Source organism: Adelges cooleyi, unplaced genomic scaffold (genome assembly GCF_023614345.1).
Source record: "Adelges cooleyi isolate 19-005CV unplaced genomic scaffold, UGA_ACOO_1.1 ACOO_flye_CR_arks_rails_tigmint_CR_PRNA_2, whole genome shotgun sequence".
Lineage (NCBI taxonomy): Eukaryota > Metazoa > Arthropoda > Insecta > Hemiptera > Adelgidae > Adelges > Adelges cooleyi.
Window position 1 is genome coordinate 2,666,879 of NW_026095860.1, and position 22,973 is coordinate 2,689,851.

Consider the following 22,973-nt stretch of genomic DNA (forward strand, 5'->3'; position numbering starts at 1 on the left):
TTTAAATCCAAGTGAACGCGGTCGGTAACTGTTATATTATATTGTTACCGATTGATATATAATTTATATTATAAATAATACTGTTTGTATGTTTCATTCATAACAATTAAAATGTGGCAGTGTACTAAAAATATAACATTAAATTATTTAATAGCTAATAGATTTTCTTTTAAAATACAAAATACATTATCCACATATAGTATTATGTACAAAATATATAAAATACAGTATTTTGTATTTCAATCAATGTACATTTTATCCTACGCGTTTGCCTATGTGATGTGTCTGAATATCAAAAATATTAACAACTTGTTGATGTAATAACAGTAAAACGTTGGGGTGTCTCATAAATTTGCTTTGTTCTTACGGTCCGACTAGCAAACTAGGTAAACTAGGTGTAACAGTCGATGGGTATGTAGTAGAAGCATAAAATAATAGCATTATGATATTATATAGCGTGTAGTTATGCGGATTACAAGTGTGTTTAATTGGAAACATTCGAAATTGATCGACTGTGCGTGTGCGTTATTAGTAATAACATACTCGAGATTATTGTAGCTGCAAAGTGGCTGTGTATATGACGTATAATGTATATTATACTCTATAGATTAGGCACATACATAGCTTCCGCATTGACGATCAAATTCTCACACACCTAAAATCGACGTACGCCGTTTTGGAGCTACTTGTTTTCGTTGAGATCTTTTCAAGCCATTTTTCCCACTCCTTCAATAAGTGTTTTACTTAAGCTCATGTACTTTCATCGACAAACAGTGATCCAACACCCAACTGAGCTAAATTATCCAAACTTGTCACAACACCGTTTGAATTATAAAAAAAAAATGTTTCTCTATCCACATCCATTATACGAGCGTTCGAAATTGGTCCATTTCGAATATAATTTCATATTCATATTACCATACTCGCTCGGACGCACAGATATGTATAATAAACTAGATTGCTAACTAGTGATAAGAATGAAAGTTGACGTCTGCTGTTTTTGTGAGATTTATGTTTATATTGTATAAAATAATATATTTATATATAGATATGTGATTCTGTGTTATCATATTAACTTTTAATTGTTATAAACATATTTTCATGTGATAAGGTTGAAAACGGTAGCTTCAATTATCCCAAATGGCGGCATGTACACTTAGCAGAGTAGGAAGTAAGAATTGAAGACGAATGAATGCTTCTTATTTTGACAGAGTATAGAGGCGGTGCGGATGTACAACTATTATATTTTATATGTTATCATACACACGAGTTGTGTTTAAAATGTAGTTTGTATGGTGATACACGTGTATATTGGGGTGTACAAAACGAGCTGCAGTTCTTTAGCGGCCGATAAATTACAATATCCGCTCACTTAATATTTGTCAGAGAACAAATTATTTATTATCGTCCGAATTCGATGTGTATATTTTTTTATTCCCCCGATAAATATATCTATATAGATATATATTTGGGTACAAACAAAAAAAAAACCGTTCCACTTGTCCGGGTCGTGCCAACGACTAGGTGGTATGGGAAATGATTTATTTATTTTTCCACAGTGTATATTGATGATACGGCAGTAATTAAAACCGCAGAGGAATATTTCCGCACTCCACGTTTTTCCTAGACAATTATTGTGTTATTATTTTCAAAAACGCATACAGGTACAGTACGCAGCTGGACAACACATTATTGTTATATAGTACAGTAGGATTATAATATTCTACCATGTTGTTGTTGCCACCGTTCGTATTATTATTACATATTATACTGCGTTGGTATAATATAGTTTTTTTCCCTGCCGGTGCGTTTTAACGACTAAGGCGGAAAAAATTAAATTGAATAAAATACAACTAAAACGGTACGTTTTAGGTCCGACACGTAGAATTTTTTTAATGGCAAAAATCTTCAAACGAGATGGCCGGCAAAAACTTGCTCTTTACGTATAGTGTATACATGGTGATACATTTGATGTAAGACGCTGGTTTTCCCGGAAAATATGAGTATTTTTTAAATTGTGTTTTTCCCTAACTCGTAGGTACATATTTTACTATGTTTTTCAATGCTTTAAAAGTAATTTTTATCTTAACTTTGTTTTTTTCAAACGGGAACCTGTGTTTTCAATTCCATAAAAATGTAGACAACAAATTTTTAAAAAAATGTTAGCTTTTAATTTTGAATTTTCATTAATCTTTTCGTTTGCTATGAATTGCTAAAGAATTGCTTATCTCTAAAAAAATGTTTAAATAAATGTGTAACCGGTGTTATTTAAGTCTTATTATCGGCGACAGTGTTATCGACAGTGGTCAATATTATTATTCAACGGTAACTTGTTGGGCTACTGTCTTTAAAAACCGATCTTGCATTCAAATGTTTAGAAAGTCATAAGACGTGACCAACCGAAAATTAAAAATTCAAACGACAATTTCAAAATTTAATTTTTTCCTCACCCAGGTGTAGACTTAAAAATATGTGTTTGTATTTGAAAAAAACAAAGTGGACAGTCTTATTTCGTACGAGGGGTGAAGAAACTGAAGTGAACTGATATCTTTTCAATACTTCTTCAAGTACAATAGGAAAACAATTGTTTTCAAAATAGAAAAGTGTTTGAAAAGAGTTTGAGTGTCTTACACATCAGATGGATCACCCTGTACATACTATACCTACGCCGTATGTATGTAGTATATAGTAATAATAATAATAATAATAATAAAGGCACTCGGCACCGGCCGCCGTTACCGTAAAATATATATATATACACATATATAATGTGTACAGTAATTATGTGCGTAGGGAAACAATTGGCTTGTAGAGCGCAAGCGAAAAAGGCGTCGATAATAAAATAAAATTTGCAAAAAAAAAAAACCTCTAACGGCCAGAAGGGATAGAACGGCAAGAAGGGTTGAAACTAAAAAAAAAGTCTGCCGCTGATGTTGATGAGTACGGGGGTGGCGGCGGCGGCGGCCATTTTGCTCGACGAAAGGCCAGTGTATGACGCGCAGCAGCCATTGCACACCGACGACCTAAGGGATGGGATTGTGTCGGGGGTGGTGGGGTGGTGTTGATGGTGGTGGTACAGGGGTACAATAAAACGGACGAGGATCGAAATAAAAAATAAAAAAAAAACACAACTCGATGATGGGGACATATCGACACTTAAACGTATGCCGTTTGCCGTCGCATAAATGATGGATTAAATACGGCGTCGCCCGGATATTCAATTTGGTATCCCGAAAAAAAAAATCATAAACTTTTTTTTGCCTTCTCCACCTGCCCCCCCCCCCCCCGCCCCTCAAACACCATTTAGCAGACCGTTAACATTATTTTACACACGCTCGCAGGCAAAACGTATCGCCTCGTCGATCTGTATATTAATAAGCATAGTATAACAATAATAATAATATTAATAATACGGTTCCGGATGTGTAAATTTATAGCGGCTTTACCCGTTTCCCACACCCCAATAACACCTATAGCGATTCACCTGTACCCGCCGGATATGAGTACTTGTAAGGATCCACGACACGCGTTACATTTTTTTACACATCAGAACAAAGATAAAAGCTACAGAAACTATTAATAGTAGTATTCGAGAAAACGTCATACCGCCTATTATATTATTTATATATTGTAATAGATAAAATATTATGTGTATTTAATATGTATTGAATTCATGTATTTAGTATGATTTATAAACATGTTTTAAATATTTGTTTTAAGTATTTGTATAATAGTGACTAAATAAATGTATTACAGTAATTACGCAATTGTTGCTTAACGTCAAAATTGTCAATCAGAGTTGGAAACATATTTAAGAAAAAAAAATGCTAGTGAATTATGGTTAAGTTTAATTCCTTTTTAAGTGTTTAAAATACAAATTTTGCAACATTTCAAAACTTTAATGCGTTTTTCACATATAACTCGGCCAATTTTCAAGATAGGCGAACGATTTTAGTCTTAAACTGTTCAAAATTTAAAATAACCAATAACTAAAAATTTCCTTTTTCGTTTTTGCCTCACATATACTCAATTTTTATATTAGACGCGTACTCAAAATACTAACAAACTAGCTGTTACTCAATATTCTATTAGACAACACTTTTAACGTTAAGCAACATTATATTACATGTATTAATTAGTCAGCATTATACAAATGTTTAAAACATATTCATACATCATGTTAAATACATTAACTTATTACATATTAACTACTGTAAACAAATAAACGTATTGTCACGTTATTTTAGAAATATTAATAATATATTTGGTTGTCTGAAAATTATAGGTCATATTATTGTTATTTAATATGTAAATACATAATTTATAATTTGTAAATGATTTACATAATATTAATAATTATAGTTGAAGTGTACGGTCTTCTTCTTACTACTTTGAAATATCCTTGTGTTGAGTTGAATGTACTCACATTACACATCTTTGCATTTGCAGTACACCAACAAATTACTTCCGGACAAAGCGGGCGATAAATGTTAACACACAGCTATCATTTAACATAGTAAGAAGTGTACGGTTTTTTAGCTGTAAATAATGTATATAATTACTTATATGATGTACTCAATATTTTATATAACATGTACTCAAAATTGAAAATATTGAGGAACTTGCAGTTCTGACTCAATATTTAATTACAAAATACTTTTGATGTTGTGAAACATAATATATATTACTGTAATATGTAATATTATTTACCAGTGTTATAGAATGTAAAACATGTATAACATATTAATATCAATATTAATTTGTGCAAACATATTAATTACGAGTTGGTGTAATTTATCAGCCAGTGGCCTATTAAATATTTAAACATTAGGTGTAAAATACTATTGTACTTTAAAAATAAAACTAAAATGTATTAAATAATTTCTGATTCGGATTTAGGATGTACACGTTGCCAATAAGCCATTAATAATCAATACAACTAGATATATTATGTAAAAACTTTTTATGGTGTGAGTCCAAGCTTAAACAAACATTTTAATTTTAAATGATAATTAACACTCGGATCAAAGACTTTTCGAAACGTTATTTGAAAAAAAAAAATAATAATTAAATTACGAATTTAAAGTTTAAAACATTTAGTCGATAGCACGTTTGTGTAGCTGGCAAGAACAAGTAAAACGATATTAAAAACACGATATAATTGTTTTTTTATTTATATTCTTTTTGGCCGAATAAAAACTATACTTTTACTAAATAATTAGTTTAAACTGTATTTTGTTAATCGCTGCTTTCACAAATTATTCTCTGCCCTAAATTAATAAAAAAAAGTTTGTTTTTTACGGCTTGGATACAAATACCTTTTTCTAAATTTATATTATTCGGTCGTTTAAAATATATAATATTAGAGGTCTAATGGTGTGGTAGACAGTACCATTGCATGTATAAATGTTATTCATGCATTTCAGTTTAAAAGAGTGAGTGTCATAAAATAATTTGTAACCCTTAATGTTACTAAGATATTATGAATCTCAAAAGTGAGTGTACAAATATTATTACTTGTTTCGTTATTTTATATTTATATTGTTACGTTACGGACAAAAAGTGATTGCATATCTTTCAATGGAAATTTTAACTTTTTAAACAAAATATATTTTATTTTTTGATTATATATTATGAACAATTAAAATTTAGTACAACTTTTTTTTTTTAACCAACTTTATAAGTATACTGCAAGATAAATCATAGATAAAAAATTATAAATAAACATGTTTCTAGTTCGATCTACAGAGGTTAGTAGGGAAATCACAGATCTTTAAGAATAATAATGATTAAAGGTGTGTTCAAACTTTATACTAAATTAAAAAAATCCATAAAAACTAGACGTCTGTAGAAGATAGAAATACTTAATTCGAACATATACTACTAAAAAGGCAACAGTCTGTTTATAAGCATGTTATTAGAGTTTTTTTGATATTCTCTTTACAAAAAAAAAGGCTTGACTATATTTTTTGAAATTTGTTTCTATACTCTGTTTGCGCACATAAGGTCTATCATTCAGTCTAATATCAGATTCTAAATTGAGAAACATTCCCTAAAAAAAAATATAAAGGAAATGTTACTTTTTTTTACTACAACTTTGAAAGTTTCACTTAAACAGTAATATATTTTGTTTAGGTATTAAAACAGTAAACTGTTTATTATAACAAAGACTGTATATATACATAGTATTTACTAAAAATATTTGTTTATTGAAAAAATACTGTACATTGTAAAATTTCTAAGTGTACCGCAATACTTGTTTATATTTAAAAAAGCGTCTTGGAGTATGTACTTATCTCTGAAAAACTCAGAAGTTTTAGTGTTTAAGTTAATTCATAGAGAACTGAAGAGCAAGGTTTAATAAGTTATTAGTAAGTGAGTTTTGAATTTGGCGTTTTTTAATTAGCCAATTGTTTATCGAAAATTGCTCATGTCAAAATAAAAAAATGCTGTTCTTGAAATGTTTTTTAATTATTTTTTAAATATTAACATATTATTTTAGTATTATTCATAGTTAATTTTGAAATGAATATTTTTTCCATGTAGCAAATTCGGATTTCACAATAACGTTTAAGGTGTTTAATAAGTTTTTGTATTTCAGTCATAATAAACTAAACAATATGTGTCTCTAGATTGAGATATTGTGTGATATCTATAGGAAATAATACCAATATGGTGTAACGGATAACGTTATTGGGTTTTATGATTCCATTAATAATAATAGTATAATAATAATAATATGTCAACAAGTATTCAGTCGGTTGACAATAAATACACATCATGATTTTTTTCCAGATTCGAACGGAGGGTGACAATACGCCGGCAATAGATTTACGGTCGGTTAATTATGGCTAATGAAAATCTGATAAAAACTCCCCCCACCATTTTCCCCGTGTATACTTAACATTTTTGTTTTGTCAATTATCAAAACAAAAATACACTTTTACATGATATTTTTTCGCCGATAAACGACCGATCGATGTTTCAACACATCCGTGCCGTTCGAATTGCCTACCCGCGACGCCGGCACACACATCTTTTTTCTTCTTGGTACTACATCAAAACGCGCACCGCCCCCCCCCCTTTGTGGCGTTCAGTACGGTTTTGTATTGATTATTCTTTAATACTACACCTTTTGACTTGGCGTACAGAAACATATTGCTTCATTATGTTTCTATTGGCCTTATAAACAGATAAAATTAGGCTAAATGTCTTAATTTAATCAATTAAATGTATGTTTCCTCTTTTGTACAATAATTGTGGGTATGTTTTAGATGGTTGATTGCTTTAGTCTTGTATGGTACAGCTGATTTATTTTGAGAAAATCCGAAGTATAATGAGTGTATACGAGACGGTAAGTATAACGGTAAGGATTTCCTTTTTGATTGTTTCCAACATTTGTGGTTTTGTTTTAAATGAAATACATTGCCAATAGGTAACTTGTAAACCACTTATCGAATGTATAAACTGACCGAAATTATTATACTTAGTCACTGATCGGGTAACTGTTTATTTCAAAACAAGACATTTTTGTTTACACGCGTTTATCTAACAAACTTAAATGTGCTTCGATAAAGATTAAAGTAGTCAAGTAATCATTATGTATAATAAGATGACTATTAATAAGCTTTTGTAAATCACGTTATCCAATTACCCAAAAAAACTTTTGTCGTTTTCAACTTAAACACTTGTACTTGAATGCTATTTGTTTTTTTTAAGAGTTAATATTATGTAATACTTAAATGTATTAAGATAATTGTTTGGCCGTGAGGTGCTAATGTAATATGGTCAAGTAATAACGGTCATTATCCATAAATGTTATTATAACGATTGCATGTAGAAATTATTATTCCAATTACTTAAAAATCGCAAATTAGAATTATTACAGTTGGGAAATAAATAATTCAAATAGTTGAATTTATATTTAACGAAGAACAAATTTAAATAATTTTTCTGTTGTAAAAAATATTTTGTAGATTTTAAAGAAATGTTTTAATAGTTAAAATATAGATTATACTTTTGGTCGATAAACCCTTTCAGCCTTCTTATTTTTATATGAACTTTTTTTTTTTAATCGGCTACCTTCCATTAGCCGAATTTAACTGATATTAAACTCTACGATTGTTTTATGGTTATATTTAAAAATATATCATAATTCTAATATAGTAATAACAATATTGTCTTCAGTGTTTTCGAACTACAGTTCTCGGCTTTAGAAGGTTAATTACTTTTATTTGTCATAAATTACATAATATATTGATTATTATAAGATGTTTCTGTACTCGAGCGTTTCATGTTTCTGTTGGATAAAAAATAACCTTTCTGAGTGTAAGGGTTGTACAGCTAGCGATCGTGGATGACTATAGCCGCCAAACTACTAGGGGTGATTTACAGAACTACCCTAAACGTATGGACAGTACAAATAGGGTATTGCAACAACCCTAGCGCTGTCCTCCAGAGGGCGTTGTGTAAAATATTACTAACAAACTTATAAAATAGCCGAAAAAACATTAAAACATTTAGTGAAACAAGTAAAACTAACAACGTATTATCTTCGTCATTTTATTTTAAGTGGCCTTTTTTTTAAACTAATTTATATGATTTTAGGTTAAATATTATTATTTTATTTTACTCATGTTGTGCGATTGTAAAATTTTAATTAAATTTTACAAATTTTTAAAAATTTTAATACCTATAGTACCAAAAAATTAAATCTAATACCAATTAAGACAAGTAAAACTAAATTCGTATCTATTTATTCGTGACTAATAAAAGTTAATAAACAGAAGTGCTGTCTTATTTTTACTGTTATCAGTTTTAACCTAATTTTCTCGAGAATTAAACATGTAATTTCAATACATTTGTGGAAAAATGTTGGTTAATTATTTAAAAATATTATCTTTTTAGTACAATTTTTGTTTTGTTGAAAGTTGCGATGAGGAAAAAAAGCTGTATTAAAAAAAAATGGCTATTTGTTTAATGATATTAAAACCAACACTTGAATGGTATAAATACTTATTCATTTGAACCAAAATAATAATAATAATAACTTAATTTTTATAATATATTAAATGTACTTAAACTTGAGTAAAAAAATTACAAAACATATAGACATTTTTCCATGGTATATCCCTTATAAAAAATAATAAGTTTACATTATGATTTTATACAAAACAACTAAATTAAATTAAATAAACAAATCTTACACATTATACAAATCATATAAATAAATTTAACAGAAGTAACAATCACAATTTTTAAAAACAAAAATATTTTATTAAGACAATTGATAAAACTTATTATTCAATATAAGTATTTAAGTTTAAAATTTTAATGATGTATATCTGATTTTTTTTTTACCAGATTCAATAAGTAAAAAATTACAAAAATGCTTATTAAAGCATTGTTATAACAATACAAATTATCTATTTTATAATATGAATACACTTAATATACCTAATGTTATATATTCTGAATGATTAATAATGTCATCAATTATAACTCTTGGCTCGTGTTAATGGATTCTGCAAAAAATATATACAAATTAAAAGCCTTCTAAATCCTCCAAAGTCGAATATGACAGTTAATAAAAAGAACTATTTTTAAAAAAAATCGTTTAGAGTAATATGACAAGCAATACATTATTTTAAGCGGTTTCATTGTAATAATATTAATAAATTGTATTGAATTATTAATATGAAAGCATATGACAAGTCGACTGTAATTACATTACATAAGTACCATTCGTTTAAAAACAATATACAATACTAATTTAAATAAATAAATAAAAGTGCTTTCTTCTTTTGGAAAAAAATGAATATTCTATTTATCTACTAATCATAAGCCATCTTATAATATCTTCTTATCGAAAAAATCTTTATTACATTTCTTAGTTTACACAAGTATAACGTTGTCTAATTTAAAAAAAAAAGTTAAAAAACATCAGATTGGAAATTTTACGGTTGTAGTTAAACAACTAATCTATTTATTATGAATTGTTGATTTATGAAAAAGATTAAGTACAACATGTTTTGCCAAAACACGTTTATTATGAATAGTTTTCTTTTATATAAAAATATTGTTTGGTTTTGAAAAAGAGTTAGTTATTCTAAGTGTAAGTTTATATAACAACAAAATTTATTAAATATGTATTTAGAAATGTTTTAGTGTAAATGAAAGGATTTGTTTAGAGTTGTTTTAATAATATTTTATTTCATATATGATGTAAAATTAGCTTATTTATTAATAAAATGTTTTATACTATCTATTTATGTATTCAGACTCACCTGACTCAACAGATTGAAAATTAATAATCTCAAGAATTGTAATTTAGTGAATTACTTAAATGCCATTACAGTAAAACTGTTAAACTTTAAATTAATTTGCCAAATTGTTTTACAACAAATAACAGGCCAACATTTGTTAGACTATTCGCGTAGGCTACTTTTAAAATTTAAATATATTTTTCAAAGAAGCTACAAAGTATTGAAAACAGAATCTAACGTCGTACAAGACTTCAATGAGTTAATTTTTTTAAAAAAAGGTCGTATTTAAATTTTTAACATATCGCCTTCGTGCTAAAAGTGATTTTTTATTTAGTTATATTATTGATTTTAATATTTTTAAATATTTTCAAACCAGAGAACTTAACCATTATTTACAGACATACCATATTTTCAATCATAACCGTACAAAAACACTTGTTACAATGTACAACAGCTATAATCGATTGAAAGTATTATTGAACTCTGGTTAGTTTTACTTGAATAATTTTTAAAATCAAATTTAGTTGATTAAAATTAAACGATTAATTAAATTTTTTTAACATATTTAATTACTATCTAAATTCCAAAAATATTAGCCTTATCATTTGGACAAACAAAAAAATAATTATAATCAAGAAAAACATTTAAAAATACTTTCTCTAGTAGCGTTGTAAGTATTTATCATTTTGTTCCACCGTTTAGCGCCACCTGCCATAAGTGCACACCGTGTATAGTGTTCATCCCAAAACTGGATGGATCATTATTATTATAATATCATGTTGATCCCTTTGACCCGGTCAAAGGTTACCCTATGGCACAAGTGAAACCAATCGACCCGTTCCGGGACAACCGTCCCGGGACACGTGCCCCGCCACAACCGGTTGTGGTCGACAATGGGGGCAAGTACACAATAATATGTAACAAGACAATAACAATAAAAAAATAATAATATAATAACACAAAATTAAGTACCTGCAACGATGATAAAGCGGTCGCTGAACGGTAAATAATAATAAAAAAACCGGACGGCGGATGAAAACGTCCCTTTTCGGAATTCCCCTTTGGGACCCTTTTTTTTATTCATTTTTTTTTTATCCGACCCGACACGCGCCACCTGTAAACTCTTTGTGATACACGTTGTGTTAACACGTTGTGATCGGGACGGGCGTTAAGTTCGGATTCTAAGACCCGACCGGAAAGAGGAGAGGGGCGTGCTTGGGCCAAAACCAATTTAGAGTACACTGTTAGAGTAGTAAGAATTGCAAAAAAACGATCGACGGTTTTTCAGACCAGTGGGAGACTATTGCGAGACCCTTGGAAGCGTGAGAAAAGTCTTGCAGGTCTGCGCGCCCGACCGGTTTCCCGGCGACGATGCTGCGACTCTTCCCAGGCCAAAACCGGTTGTCCCTCGAGGATCACACCGTGTCTTATACAGTAGACATACGAATATATTTCATACCGTCCACTCATTACCATACGAGGGCGATGTTGACCTCCGACAAACACAACAAACACACTCTATTGAACGCATTATAACAGGTAAGCACGTTCTGGGCGCGTTGCATAAAAATTAATTTCAACGAGAATAAAGAATGCAACTTAGAAATACTAAATAATACCTACCTACCTATCTACGGGTTTCTCGATCGACCCTAAAAAACCGTTTGTACGTTTGAAAAATATAATCATTTATTACGGACAAACGGCGGTCAGCGTGACCGTTAAGTAATCTTATTGCGTTCTAAGGGTTTTCAGTGAATGTTATATATTCTCTTTTTTTTATTATACTATTGGCTTGCTTATAATGTGTTCAAAATACACTATACGCTGTACAGTCAAAAAACACAATTTTTACTTTCTAATTTAATTTTGTTTTGTATTGTACGTCCGAAAAAGTAGATAATATAGTTTGTTAAGTGTAAAATTTATGAGTAAAACCAAGTTTATACTTAGTTTTTAGAATATTCATCTTTTTGTAATTGACCAAGACTGGACGCAATAAATAGTTTCAGTAGGTAAGTTAAAAAGCCAAGTCAATTTTAACTTTTTAACTTTATTAATTATTTTGTACATAATATCCTCGTCATAAACTCAACGTTTTTATACCTCAAAAACGCTCAATAGCTAACTTACTTAAATAATTTAATTGTTTTATAATGTTTAGCAAATATGTGTAAAACATTTGAGTTTAATTTCCTGGCGAAATCAAATTTAATTTATATTCTAATCGATGATATTTCAGTAAACTCAACGACATAATACTATAATACACATCCTTACATAACCGACATTGTACTTGACACCTTAACCCATCGCCGCCATTATCGACACAAAGTATTCCCCTACGGGTTACCAATATGGCCTTTATACCTTCGGATTCACCGTTCATACACCTTAAAGACGCAGTGCACCACCGGGTCGCCCTTTCCCCGTTGCACCTGTGGGCTGTACGCGTGTCTTCCGGACTACCACACTCGTTTCCGGTCCCGCAAAAGAACCCGGCAAACGGTCGGGGTGCAACCCTTCCGCCGAAAACCCCTTCGCCGTTTCCCGGCCTTAATCGCGTCGACCCAAGAAAATAACGAGCTACGCGTTACATTTGCATATATATATATATAAATTCAAGCACAACAGATACTTGTGTGCGTGCGGGCGATTCGTATAAATTGCTAGAACAATGTCCCTTCGGTCGTCCTACCCCTTTTTGGATACCGTCTGTGTGTGTGTGTGTGTGTACACCCTTAGCCGTCCGCCAACGACCGACGTGGAAAACAAAGAGAAGGAAATTAGATAGTCCTCCCGCATATACATATAGCTCTTCCCCGTTTCGCCATCTCTCTACTTATCCACCATACCACCCCCCCACATCCTATCACCGCCGTTGCAGTGTAAAAAGGATATATATTATATATACAAACACACACACAAGCACACAAGCAAGGTCCCGCGGAGATCTCATTAAAGTTTACCCTTTTTCTTCGGACCCAAATTAGCGAATATTATTCAACGCAAAAAACATCCCTCCCCCTTGTGCTGCGGCCCCGGCGGGCTTAATCTTGCGCCCCCCCCCCCATCTCCCCGTTCCCCGTCTCCCGGGCAATCCGGATCCAGCCCGGCAAGAAAATATACCGCCGTCTTTTTGCCCGGGACCCTTTTTGTGGTCCGAGCCAGCTTTTTGTGCGAGGATTAAGTGAAATCCCTTGTTTTTCAGCTTGAAAAAGCATTGTTAATTATTTATCTTCGGACACGTAGAAACGACCTGCCCGGCCGCTACTTGGCGGAAATACGTTATTTACACAGGCACACAAACACACACACACACACCGAAAATAATTGCCGTTTTCATCGTGGCCGTTTAGTTTTCCGCCATAATTGTATAACAAAATAATATTATCCGAGAACGCCGATGTGCATTTAAACGTTTTACAGTACACAATAAATTAAGTATAGGTAGAGACAAAAAAAAACTGACGGCAAAAATTCAAACTGTTAAACGGATTTTGATTTTATTGCTATTTTTATATAAAAAAATTGTTTTTTAGTATTGAAAAATTTTCAATCGGAATTTAATTAAATTGAAATTTGTTCAAACTGAATATAACTAATTACAAGATAAGATTTTTTAAATAAATAATCGGTTTTCTACATAAAGTAGCGAAAGAACTCGAATCTCTTTACAGGATTGAAATCGGACCATCTTAAGTGGGCGTTATTTTTACTAGCTTTTAGTTATAAAATACCACCAAAATGACGTTTACTCAATGAAAATATTGTAAAGTTAAAAACAATACTTTGAAGCTTTTACAAATTAACGTGTTAATAAATTGACATGGTCGAAATTAATTAAAACCCTCTCAATTATTGAATATATAAAACTCCTTAAAACCCGTCCGCCTTTAATCTCCTTAATCCATTAAACCAAGAAAATCGGGAAATTTAAGAAACCTGGATTTCAGTGTCATTCCTAGTAGTAGCTGAATTTAATATTTAAAAAAAAAAACTAATTAAAACTGTGTAATTTTATTTGTTAGTTATTATACATTTTTATTAATCTTAAAATAACTATATAAAAATAAATGTATAAAATAAATTGTTTTCCTGTTGTAAAACCCCAACTATGATTAAGTTGTACCATAGAATTCCCTACAGAATCCTGTCCGAGAATCCCCATCGAGATTGCATAAGAGTTCCCCGTGGAATCCCGGTAACCAAGATGTTTTAAGGGAGTTTTTATTTTTAAAAAACATATTGTTCACATTATTTTCGAATATTTTTTTTTTAATACACGTTTAATATAATATTATTTATTTAATTTAATATAATGTACTATAACATAATACATTTCTTACTAAGAGTGCAGTGATATCAGTTTTTTTTTAATTTCAAAAACTAATAAAAATACATTTTATTTTATTTTTGCTTATATTATATGGAAATTATTATGTAAAGGTTTTCTTTTTAAAGCTTCGACTCGACTATTTGTGCTTGGGGAACTGATTCAACAACATTGGAATGACATTTATTTAGGCTCTCTCCAACTATATATTTCACTTGGATTGCTCGACAAACTGAACAGTTCATTAAAATTAAATGGACTAATCGCCAACCGCTAAATGATGTTTAAGGAATCAGTAAATATTTAACGATTCGTTTGACATAATGAACGTTCATGAAAGCCGACATTGCAATATTGATCAATGTACTTGGATATTGATATCAGGCAAAATACTTATAATTGTTAATTTTTAATTACAATCATTTTCAACACAACATCCATACCTACGTTTACTTCAATACACTAATTCTGTGTTTCTATATTTTATTATACATTTTTACAGTTTTATAGAAATATATACAAATTGATTTGCCAACACAATTATATTGCTTAGAATTATATTCGAAATGACTCTTGAACACACTTGACGCAGTGGTAAAAAATTGTAGTATGTAAATAACGACGGTGTGCAATTATATGTTATATGTTAAGTACCCAAGTAATTATATGGATTAAAACGCAAGCTTACGTGTACTATTTCAGCCGTTTCAGATGCAGACTTGAGATTTGCATACACATTATGGCCACTGATGATAATCTGCTTTTTTATATACACACTGAACTAAACATCATTTGTAAAACTAACAAAACACATTTTTTTTTTTTTAATTTTAACAAAACGATATTTGTTGTTAAGAAAAGTTTTACTGATTAACCAAAAATATTTTCAATTTAATAAAGTGTAATGTTTAGAGTAACAAGTAGATATACATTTTACAACATAATAATATCAGTTTAAATTTAACAAAAATAATAATATGCGTATGATTTTGATAAAGAAATATTAATAAATTAGCCTTTTGTTATTTTAAAATGAATTGTTTAACTAAAATCAAATATTGTTGATTGGATAAAATATATTGTTAAATTGGCAATGACGAAAATGTATCATTTTTTGGGGGCACTTTAAGAACAGAAATTCTATGTCCATTCTTGCTGTCAATTTTAATCTAACTGGACCATTTGAATTACTGTATAATTCAATTAGACCGATTTATTTTCAAAAGTAATATTGTGAGACAATACACTGACCTAACCGTTTGCACTAATTTGTATTAGTGTAAGTCTTGTGCATTGTTCTATGTAACCCATATGTAAACCATCTTAATGGTGTTAGCAAATTCATAACTAAAGATATTTTTATTGAGAAAAAACTATTCGGAACCTTTTAAAGCTAAACCCGTTTTCTGGTGTATCCCATTAAAAAAAAAATAGTTGTAATGAATAGTAATTATTATTTGTATAGTAATTTACTTATACCGGTTGAAATGTATTAACAAAAAAAAATTTGAATTAATGGGAAAAAAAATGATAACCCACAAGTTCATACGTGCATACGGTGTTGTGGTGGGTTATATTTTGTATTTTTCAGTACTAACGCCTGTATGCATATACACATAAGGTACATGCAATTCTGTATACGGTTTAATCCCCGTTTGGGGTCGTCCACAGAGTCAGACGTGAACAACCAACACGGGATTAATGAAAACTTGTTGGTTTTATTCGTCGAAAGTTGTTATTATCATTTTTTTTTTTTTTTTACATCTGTTCCTTTAATTAAACTATATTATGATAATATAATATTTTTATGTATAAAAATAAAACGCCTATATTACATTAATTTTAATTAACTATACAACGTACCGTATTGGCGATAAAACTAAGGCACATTTTCGATTTCAGTACAAGTGTTTGGACTGAATATTAAGTAAAATGTAATTCAATATTCTTATTACGCTGTCATTTCGATAAAAAAACTTAAAAATCGCCAACAATAACCAACAAAAAAGTACCAACAACTAAATATGCGACGTTACAACTTCCATGTAATGTTAAGTCCTTCTTTTTCGTTTCTTCCGTAAGTAAAAGCATTTTAATAAGCAATAAATGCTATAGATAGTGCTATATTATATTGAGCACTTTTAGTGTAAGTAGTGTTTTCTTATTTTGTAGTTTAAACACAAATTAGTTTCCGCTTGTAGAAGAATGCTATAGATTTGATATATTTTGGTTGGTTTATTATGAAATTCATTTAATGTTAAAAAAAATTAAACGTGTTGTATTGTTTTAATTTTTATTTCGCTCTATTAATAATATATTTTTTCAATTCCTTCTGATTTAATTTAACCTGGAGGCGCGGAGTTGAAGAGTTTTTTGTTTATTGGGATTTCGCATACACAGTTTATTTTTACAATTATATGGAGCTGAAAAGTTATTTGTATCGTTATCGAATTTACCGATTTGTATGTTGTAATTGAGTTGGCTTATTTTCTTTTTCGCGAATTGATTCAAATTATAAGCTATTTTTTTTAACAAACTTGTATATTTTTGTGAATAATTATTGTTCTAAATAGTTTCTCAAGACACTCCGTGCTCTGTTGGCGGGCTACCCGTCTTGTATTGAATTGAACTATAAAGTACACGTTAACAGATTTTTAGTCTTGTAAAGCTTCGGTTGAAAATCGGGTTACACAAATAACCGTAAACCGCCGTCCGACGCGGTTAAATTAACCCAGAAGGTTACATTGTTCGTCGCGTTCGTTTGTACAGTTTTCTACGCGGTAAAATATCTTTCTGGAAACATAAGCAAATATATACACGTATATAACAATAGTGTGTTTGTATATATATTATATTATATGTATATGGGTTTATTAATGGTGGCGAGAGGGTGGCCGGTTCGACCGACGCTTTCCGCGGCCAACGCATATTACAATAATATCATGTGTGTGTGTAATTCGTATGTATATATTATAGTTTTTGAGGCGAAGGTCCTGAGAGTGAAGCGAAAACGGATTAGGAAAATGGCTCCCCCCCTTGGTGGCGGCGTCGGCGGCCCCGCAATGTCTGCAGTACATGTGCGCGTGTATGGCACAAAAGGAGGGCGGAGGAACCCAAGGATTTTGTTGTTCCTTTTTCGGACACGACCAACTTCGCCATCACACGCCGCCTCTACCCCTTCGGAGCTGCTGACAAAACCCAAAGGGTCCTTTTGTGCACGAGATATCGATCGGACCCGCCGCGCTATACGGCACATTAGGCCCAAGATAAGTTCCTAAGATTATTGCCAACGTAACGACGAACGGCGCCATGCCGTTTAGCTGCTTTGTGTAGGTACTTCGAATTTCAAAAAAAAAAAATATCTATAAATTTACTACACCGAGATAATGAATTATAATGGTCAGAGCGAACCCGTCGAGCCTGATAACGTTGGGCCGACATGACAGTCGTGTAGAGCAAAAAACATTAGTTATTTGAGGTTAAGAAAACCATAATCGCCTGTAGTTATAAATGTGTACTCAATTTGTTAAAAAATCGTCAAATGGCAGTCCTCCGGACAATAATTGAAGAAAAAACATTTTAAAAATGACTAATTACAACATTTTATTATCCAGAGTACTTAATATATAACTACAACAGTCACGTTTTAGTTTGATAAACAAACATAACTCGCTTAAGATGATTGTCGGTAAAATATTTTCCTAGTTCTCAATTTAGAACACTTTCCATTTCAGAACTGTTAGATGAAACACGAGCTGCATTAATTGTTAAATTAAAAAACCGACCAACATCAGTATATATTATACTAACAATAATATTATTATGTATATTATTATTTTATCTAGAATAAAATATGATAGAGGACTAGTACGCATTGCTTACTGAATTGAAAAATGGCCAAAAAATATGTTCAATGACAAAATGCCATCTCAATAAAAAAAAAAAAATTAAATTATTTAGAAGCGTCTAAGTAAGTAAATGCATAATAATAAAAACCATACATCTTAAAAAAATCTTAAAACTTGATTAAGTTAAAACAAATTGTATCTCTAACAAATGTGTTATAACAAAACAAATATTAATAATATAAAAAATAACTTATGTTGCTCACGGCTATGACTCATTTTCGAACGGTCCCTCGAGTGTCGTTACTCGTTGCAGAAGATCCATAACTACCATATATATTTTAGCAGAGCACATGTTATAATTAGAGTTAAATTAATATCACCTTCGATGTTGTACATGATATATTATAGTTTAAATTGAAACCCGTACAACGAATTAGAACAGGATTAGCCAAAATCCAAATTTTCCGATTTATAAAAATTACAAATCAAAATGCTTTATAATACAATTTTTGAAAATTAATTTTGATTTCCAATAACGTTTAAAAAAAAAATTGATTTTAATATTCTGGAAATTCTAATTTGGTCCAACTATAAATAAGAAAAATAGTGTTGAGGGATTTAGAAGTTGCGATTGACCTGGATAAATACACGGAGACGTGTGGAGTGAATATAAATATACTTATCTGAACAGCCCATTTAACATGGACTAAGGTGGAAAAGGTAAAGAAGAAGAACAAGAAAGGAAATATATTTAAAAATACAAATATTATCTACAGATTGTTTTAGCCTTACGGTATATGGTTTGCCCGCGCGGTTCGACTTGAGCATAATATTTTGTTAAATTAATTTTCGCATAAAAGCGACCGGCGGTCAGTTTACCGTCAAATACTGTTTCCAGGACTTCAGTAGGGCCGGAGAGGGAAAGGGGAAGGTGACTTGGCCGTTATGTTAGTCGTGGACAGACACACGGTTGAAGTAATATGTCGACAGCGAGTGCCAGCAGAACACCTGGCTGCGGAAAGGACGAAACCTGCAGAAAGTCGAAGAAAGTATATACACACACGGTAGGGGGGGGGGGGGGGGTCGTGCGTGTGCAGAGGCCCAGAGAGCCGGAGAGAGGGGAAGGTACAAGGCGAGAGAGGGGAACCTCATTAATCTGATGTCGGACGTCCGGCAGCAGAAAGGTCGACGTGGCGGAAGGGCGTGTAGTTAAGTTGACGAGTTCTCTCTCGTTTTGTTGACGCCGCCCGCGTGCTGCCGTTTCGCAGGCGGCGGCGGCCACCGACGGGAAAATGAAAGGAAAGCAATTTAAGAGTTTAAAAACCCTCCCCTCGGTTGCCAGGTTCCCCAGGAGAATTTCATTACCGACCCGAAAAAGGCCCGATGCTCGTCCGTGGTGTACACTGTGTGTGTGTGTATATATATAATATGCACGAACACACACGCACGCACCCGGGCCAGGGCATTCCGGACTTAAAACACGATCATCCATCACTTCTTCCCTTGTTTTTAACAAAGCCTTTAAATTCATGAACCTCCGAAAAAAGCCTTGCCCGCGCCATTGGGCCGTTCCTTGTTGTCCTTCACCGCCGATCCCGTTCTTGCGCCCGGGTCTAAATCTTTCGCGCCACAATTAATCGGGACGCGCAGAGATATGCCTCGGGCTCACATCGCACACATATATATATATATTGTATATATATATATTGTATATATATATATATAGACACAAATCTCGTGTTTGGTTTAATTAAAATGCCCGTACTTTCGCCGCTATATTATGTAACACAACAACACAAGGATTTCGATGGGAAATCTGCAAGTGCTATAATATATGTATACATACAGTTTGCAAAATGTAAAAATCAAACTTAACCGTATGACTTTGGACATTAATTAAAATGAGTTTTGTAAGAAGATATTCATACTTGCACCGGTTATTGGATTAGAATAAGTTGACTACGACATTTCAATATAATTCGAATTTTTTTAGCAAATTTCAAAATACTAATTGTAAGTATACATTTATAGAGTTAAAATGTCAAATATTTTTTTAACGTACAATTATTACAAGCGTTTAATTTGAATAGGCTTGTGGTTAGATCTGTATTTAATATTTCATTTAAAAAACTGGGTCTACTATGGAGTTTAGATAACCTTAGTGATGTACAAATATTTTAAAACTATAATTGTGTTAAGTTTAATTATATATATTTTATTGATATCGGTACTAAGATCTAAGAAGTATCAAAATACAAAATGAAGCCCAACTATAAAAATAAGTCATATCACACGAATAACTTTTAAATGATGTTTGAAGAGTAATTATCTTAGCGTTATTGAATTAATATAACACAGTTTCTGATGTTAGGTTAAAATGATTAGACTTCAGAATAATGTGAGTCAATAAAAATCTATACAAATAAAAATCTATAAATTCTTAATTTTAATAAGAACTATAAATTATACACACATTTTAATTTAATTTGTTTAATTGGTAATTAATGATTTTTAATTATAATGTTAAAATTAAGTAACCCGGCTGAATTTGTTTAATTTCGAAAATTTAAGTCCAAGCTAATTTCTTACAATTCTTTCGTTGTAATAACAATCTTATTATATTAAATAACAAAATTACTTTTTTCTAACAATAAAGTTAAGCTAATCGCGTACTAAGTTTAACAATATTTTCATTATAAAAAGTTAGAATCCAAATCAAATTCATCAAGCTTATAATTTTTATGGAGTTGTTTAGATATAAACGTGAACAGAAAGGTAATAGTAGCAAATTCGATAAAAAAAAAAAAGAGTAAAACAATAAACGCAATACGTGTTAAAACATGCATTTAAATTTAGAAGAACATCAACCCAAAATCGCTATTACATATTTTTTCCATGGATAAAATTAACAAACCAAACGATTCGGTTAAGATGCAAATCCGTTACCTAGAGATTTTGTTTTAACTTTTAAATGTATATAGAAATAAGAAATGACTTACAAGACTTCACAATAACATAATTAAAAAACAGAATTATAAGCGTCCATTGAAAAAGCCCGCAACAGTACCACGAACTACGGCACTGAGTAAAAAATAAAAAAAATTATAAAATATAATTCAAGTGAGTTGCAATTTTTAAACTCAACAAAATCTCTGGACAAAAATAATAGTACATCGCCCAACTCGGTCACGTCGGAACTGATGTGCTACGTTTTTCTTTGCACTTGGAATATATTATGAGCCCTCAACCAGTTTCTATTGGGGTACGATAAACCGGTTTCACAGTAATACTAATAATAATGTTTAACCCTTTGATAACCTTAAGACGGCGCTACAAAATCTCCCCAGTGTGAAAATACACGATGACCGATTTGCATTTAACCGAATGTAAGTTGTTTTTTTTTTATTATTTTAGAATAAGCTTAAACAGTATTGTTACTCTTTAAAATAACAAGCTTAATACGCTAATAATAATACATATTATGTATGTATTTTTATTCGACGAACTAAAATTATTCATCACATTTAAATTTTATACATTTTCTTTAATTGAAATTTACATCTATAGTACAAGCCTACACTATTTTTTTTTTATTGTGTTAATGAAACATTACAAATGTGTGTATACTATAAACATATTTTAACGCGAGTTTTACCTTTTAGTGATTCAATGCACTCAAATGTGAATGAGGACATTCAACTCTCAAAATATGATATTTGCAGTACACAATTGATAGCTAGTTACAAAAATATTTATATTAACATTCAAACACTATTTTTTGCAAGATATTTCATTACAAATAAAAATTATTTTAGTCTTACATATTTACAGTCTTAAATTCTTAGAAACCCCGTTTTATTATTTTTTAAAAAAATGTATTTACTTTTTTGAATATACCTATAATGTACTTTTTACTTACCTTACCTTACTTGTACTTTGTATTTAAATTTACAAACATAAATACAGTTAAAAAGTATTTAAAATGTATACGAATACAAATATTCGAGAACTTTAAATGTTGACTTAAATCGACTACTTAACAATTCTGATCTTTTGTAACTATATTTGCCAGTTGTTTTTTTAAAATTAAATTTCGAAAAAATTACCAGTGATTTTTAATCTCGATGTACTCCTCGTGTTAGGATAATTTAGTTAAATTATGAATTTTCAACTCATAAATATATTGAATAAAACCTTTAATATTTTATTTCCAGACATATTAGACAAACGTTAACGTTTGGCTCGTTTGTTAGTGAGCATTTTCTCTTGTATTTTTCCCAAATGCTTTTTTTTTTTTTTTTTACCAAAAGCTTACCGATTTAATGTTCTATTAAAATTAAAATATGTATAGAGACAAGTGAACCGTGACTGACGTGCAAAATCATATTTTGTTCATAGCTTGTGAAATATATTTCAAGTGACACGACTCGTCGATGTGTGTGTGTGTGTGTGTGTGCTCATTATCTGACAAAACAAATTACTTTATGTTGAGCGTTGTTGTTTTTTTTTAATTTTCGTGTGTGA